The 6,000-nt window shown below is 42.6% G+C and overlaps 1 protein-coding gene across 1 annotated transcript in view; it reads right to left on the reverse strand.

The window, feature by feature from the left end:
- Positions 1-5,349, reverse strand: part of LOC147737542 (uncharacterized) — a 532,291-nt gene extending 526,942 nt beyond the window's left edge. Inside the window, exon 1 of the mRNA XM_086936290.1 lies at positions 5,202-5,349. The gene's annotated coding sequence lies outside the window, so the exon portion shown is untranslated. The remainder of the gene's footprint in view (positions 1-5,201) is intronic.
- Positions 5,350-6,000: the final 651 nt, after the last annotated feature.

The following is a 6,000-nucleotide window of genomic DNA, read 5'->3' on the forward strand; positions in this document are numbered from 1 at the left end:
ATTTACATATCAGAAGTATAGAGGAGACCTTCCTTTAGTAGGATGAATATGAAAATTAGTGAGCCAAGTTGATCTTCATGGTAGAAAGGATGGTTACTTATTCGTTTCTCACTCCATAGGAACGCATTGGCTTGAAAGTGGCACACTGGGCACAAGTGGAACCCTTGCTTGGCTCAGGCTAAATCCTGATGGAGCTTGTAGGGGGATGTGGTATGTTTGAAAAACAAAATACATATGTGTGAGCCAATGTGTTTTTCCTATAAGAGAACCACAATTACCTATTTGCATGCACCTATATAGGGATGCATTGAGGTGAGGGCAACCAGTTTGGTGCCACCTGTTGTGACAAATGTAGCTTGGCTCATGCAATTTACATATCAGAAGTATAGAGGAGACCTTCCTTTAGTAGGATGAATATGAAAATTAGTGAGCCAAGTTGATCTTCATGGTAGAAAGGATGGTTACTTATTCGTTTCTAACTCCATAGGAATGCATTGGCTTGAAAGTGGCACAGTGGGCACAAGTGGAACCGTGGCAGGGCTCAGGCTAAATCCTGATGGAGCTTGTAGGGGGATGTGGTATGTTTGAAAAACAAAATACATATGTGTGAGCCAATGTGTTTTTCCTATAAGAGAACCACAATTACCTATTTGCATGCAACTATATAGGGATGCATTGAGGTGAGGGCAACCAGTTTGGTGCCACCTGTTGTGAGAAATTTAGCTCGGCTCAGGCAATTTACATATCAGAAGTATAGAGGAGACCTTCCTTTATTAGAATCAACATGAATATTCGTGAGCCAAGTTGATCTTCATGTGAGAAATGATAGTTACTTATTCGTTTATAACTCCTTAGGAACGCATTGGCTTGAACGTGGCACAGTGGGCACAAGTGGGACCGTTGCTTGGCTCAGGCTAGATCCTGATGGAGCTTGTAGGGGGATGTGGTATGTTTGAAAAACAAAATACATATGTGTGAGCCAATGTGTTTTTCCTATAAGAGAACCACAATTACCTATTTGCATGCAACTATATAGGGATGCATTGAGGTGAGGGCAACCAGTATGGTGCCACCTGTTGTGAGAAATTTAGCTCGGCTCAGGCAATTTACATATCAGAAGTATAGAGGAGACCTTCCTTTAGTAGGATGAATATGAAAATTAGTGAGCCAAGTTGATCTTCATGGTAGAAAGGATGGTTACTTATTCGTTTCTCACTCCATAGGAACGCATTGGCTTGAAAGTGGCACACTGGGCACAAGTGGAACCCTTGCTTGGCTCAGGCTCAATCCTGATGGAGCTTGTAGGGGGATGTGGTATGTTTGAAAAACAAAATACATATGTGTGAGCCAATGTGTTTTTCCTATAAGAGAACCACAATTACCTATTTGCATGCAACTATATAGGGATGCATTGAGGTGAGGGCAACCAGTTTGGTGCTACCTGTTGTGAGAAATTTAGCTCGGCTCAGGCAATTTACATATCAGAAATATAGAGGAGACCTTCCTTTATTAGAATCAACATGAATATTCGTGAGCCAAGTTGATCTTCATGTGAGAAATGATGGTTACTTATTCATTTATAACTCCATAGGAACGCATTGGCTTGAACGTGGCACAGTGGGCACAAGTGGGACCGTTGCTTGGCTCAGGCTAAATCCTGATGGAGCTTGTAGGGGGATGTGGTATGTTGGAAAAACAAAATACATATGTGTGAGCCAATGTGTTTTTCCTATAAGAGAACCACAATTACTTATTTGCATGCAACTATATAGGGATGCATTGAGGTGAGGGCAACCAGTTTGGTGCCACCTGTTGTGACAAATTTAGCTTGGCTCATGCAATTTACATATCAGAAGTATAGAGGAGACCTTCCTTTAGTAAGATGAATATGAAAATTAGTGAGCCAAGTTGATCTTCATGTGAGAAAGGATGGTTACTTATTCGTTTATAACTCCATAGGAACGCATTGGCTTGAAAGTGGCACAGTGGGCACAAGTGGAACCGTGGCAGGGCTCAGGCTAAATCCTGATGGAGCTTGTAGGGGGATGTGGTATGTTTGAAAAACAAAATACATATGTGTGAGCCAATGTGTTTTTCCTATAAGAGAACCACAATTACCTATTTGCATGCAACTATATAGGGATGCATTGAGGTGAGGGCAACCAGTTTGGTGCCACCTGTTGTGAGAAATTTAGCTCGGCTCAGGAAATTTACATATCAGAAGTATAGAGGAGACCTTCCTTTATTAGAATCAACATGAATATTCGTGAGCCAAGTTGATCTTCATGTGAGAAATGATAGTTACTTATTCGTTTATAACTCCTTAGGAACGCATTGGCTTGAACGTGGCACAGTGGGCACAAGTGGGACCGTTGCTTGGCTCAGGCTAGATCCTGATGGAGCTTGTAGGGGGATGTGGTATGTTTGAAAAACAAAATACATATGTGTGAGCCAATGTGTTTTTCCTATAAGAGAACCACAATTACCTATTTGCATGCAACTATATAGGGATGCATTGAGGTGAGGGCAACCAGTATGGTGCCACCTGTTGTGAGAAATTTAGCTCGGCTCAGGCAATTTACATATCAGAAGTATAGAGGAGACCTTCCTTTAGTAGGATGAATATGAAAATTAGTGAGCCAAGTTGATCTTCATGGTAGAAAGGATGGTTACTTATTCGTTTCTCACTCCATAGGAACGCATTGGCTTGAAAGTGGCACACTGGGCACAAGTGGAACCCTTGCTTGGCTCAGGCTAAATCCTGATGGAGCTTGTAGGGGGATGTGGTATGTTTGAAAAACAAAATACATATGTGTGAGCCAATGTGTTTTTCCTATAAGAGAACCACAATTACCTATTTGCATGCAACTATATAGGGATGCATTGAGGTGAGGGCAACCAGTTTGGTGCTACCTGTTGTGAGAAATTTAGCTCGGCTCAGGCAATTTACATATCAGAAATATAGAGGAGACCTTCCTTTATTAGAATCAACATGAATATTCGTGAGCCAAGTTGATCTTCATGTGAGAAATGATGGTTACTTATTCATTTATAACTCCATAGGAACGCATTGGCTTGAACGTGGCACAGTGGGCACAAGTGGGACCGTTGCTTGGCTCAGGCTAAATCCTGATGGAGCTTGTAGGGGGATGTGGTATGTTGGAAAAACAAAATACATATGTGTGAGCCAATGTGTTTTTCCTATAAGAGAACCACAATTACTTATTTGCATGCAACTATATAGGGATGCATTGAGGTGAGGGCAACCAGTTTGGTGCCACCTGTTGTGAGAAATTTAGCTCGGCTCAGGCAATTTACATATCAGAAGTATAGAGGAGACCTTCCTTTAGTAGGATGAATGTGAAAATTAGTGAGCCAAGTTGATCTTCATGGTAGAAAGGATGGTTACTTATTCGTTTCTCACTCCATAGGAACGCATTGGCTTGAAAGTGGCACACTGGGCACAAGTGGAACCGTGGCATGGCTCAGGCTAAATCCTGATGGAGCTTGTAGGGGGATGTGGTATGTTTGAAAAACAAAATACATATGTGTGAGCCAATGTGCTTTTCCTAAAAGAGAACCACAATTACCTATTTGCATGCAACTATATAGGGATGCATTGAGGTGAGGGCAACCAGTTTGGTGCCACCTGTTGTGAGAAATTTAGCTTGGCTCAGGCAATTTACATATCAGAAGTATAGAGGAGACCTTCCTTTATTAGAATCAACGTGAATATTCGTGAGCCAAGTTGATCTTCATGTGAGAAATGATGGTTACCTATTCGTTTATAACTCCATAGGAACGCATTGGCTTGAACGTGGCACAGTGGGCACAAGTGGGACCGTTGCTTGGCTCAGGCTAGATCCTGATGGAGCTTGTAGGGGGATGTGGTATGTTTGAAAAACAAAATACATATGTGTGAGCCAATGTGTTTTTCCTATAAGAGAACCACAATTACCTATTTGCATGCAACTATATAGGAATGCATTGAGGTGAGGGCAACCAGTTTGGTGCCACCTGTTGTGAGAAATTTAGCTCGGCTCAGGCAATTTACATATCAGAAGTATAGAGGAGACCTTCCTTTAGTAGGATGAATATGAAAATTAGTGAGCCAAGTTGATCTTCATGGTAGAAAGGATGGTTACTTGTTCGTTTCTCACTCCATAGGAACGCATTGGCTTGATAGTGGCACACTGGGCACAAGTGGAACCGTGGCATGGCTCAGGCTAAATCCTGATGGAGCTTGTAGGGGGATGTGGTATGTTTGAAAAACAAAATACATATGTGTGAGCCAATGTGTTTTTCCTATAACAGAACCACAATTACCTATTTGCATGTAACTATATAGGGATGCATTGAGGTGAGGGCAACCAGTTTGGTGCCACCTGTTGTGACAAATTTTGCTTGGCTCAGGCAATTTACATATGGGTGGTGTATACGGGAGCTTCCTGTGTTAGAATCAATATGAACATTGATGAGCCAAGTTGATCTTGATGGGAGAAATGTAGGTTAATTATTCATCAATAACTCCATATGAATGCATTGGCTTGAAGGTGGCACAGTGGGCACAGGTGGTAACATTGCTTGGCTCAGTGTAAGTCCTTATGGAGCTTGTAGGAGGGTGGATTGTTTTTAAAATGATTGTGATCCAATGTGAATTTATTATAGGAAATGTATGATTACTTATTAGAATATAACTGCTTGGGGATGCTTTGAGTTCAAGGCAACCCATATGGTGCCATAAATTATCATCAGCTCAGAAAACTTACAAACAGGTTCTGCAAAGGAGTGCTCTCTTGCTTAACTTGTGATGGTGGCAAAGTTGTCCCATTTTTGTCGAAATTCTATGACTAAATCCTAATAGACATAACAGTGATATGTTTTGTATTTCAAAAACAACATATTCACTGTAGGGCAATGTAGAGTCCCATAAAATGGAGTTCATTGAATTATTTATGATTGCATTTTATATAAAATGTTGCCTGCAAATAAAATGGTGGCTGAATAAGATGTTGGCTGAATAAGATGCTAACTTCAACCAGCGAATAAGATGCTGGCCGAATAAGAAGCTAACTTCAGCCTGCGAATAAGAAGCTGGCCGAATAAGAAGCTAACTTCAGCCTCATAGAATCAGTTCCTATTGTAAACATTTTGGTACATTTAGCAGAAAAAATGAGAAGACAGAATGCATTCAACTATACCTCGAACAAGGAGCCAGGTGCTTTGAAATTCCGTTTAACAGTATCCACTCTTCAAAGACCCGCCATGGGGCCCCCTGAGTAACTAGAAACTGAGACACCTTGTCCCAGACCCACCTGGACACCCAGTGACCTGTCAATGGCGCCTGTGTGAGGCTTTGCATTAACTGCGCATGCGCTGAGGATAGATACACCTGAAGAGTGCATACTGCTTAACAACTGCGCATGCGTGGAGGACTGACCACAGCTGAAGATTGACCATCGATTAACAACTGCGCATGCGCGGAGTTCTGCCACTTCGTTCCCACTGCGCAGCACCCGAGCGAAGGTTACCGAGGGTCTGTTGGATGAACCACCTGAGCATGCGCTGAGGACAGACACAGCCACGATTGCGGGTTGAAGGTAGTCTCATGATTAACAACTGCGCATGCGCGGAATACTGATACTACGATCCCACTGCGCAGCACCTGAAGGAGGGTTACTGGGGGGGGGGGTATGTTGGGTGAACCACTGCGCATGCGCGGAGGACAGATAGAGCTCTTGGGCCTAATATTAACAGCTGAGCATGCGCGCAGGACAGACTGGCCTCTCGGGCCCTACATTAACTGCTGAGCATGGGCGGAGGACAGACACTGCTCTCGGGCCCTATATTAACACCAGCGCATGCGCGGAGGACAGACACTACCCTCTGTACCTGAGCACGAGAAGTCATCGAATGAAGTGCATTGGAAGAAATAAATATCAGACATTTCTATATTTTGAACAATGAGAAGCTCTAAACATATTTTGAAAATAATGGGAA

Source organism: Lissotriton vulgaris, chromosome 1_1 (assembly GCF_964263255.1).
Source record: "Lissotriton vulgaris chromosome 1_1, aLisVul1.2, whole genome shotgun sequence".
Classification (NCBI taxonomy): Eukaryota; Metazoa; Chordata; class Amphibia; order Caudata; family Salamandridae; genus Lissotriton; species Lissotriton vulgaris.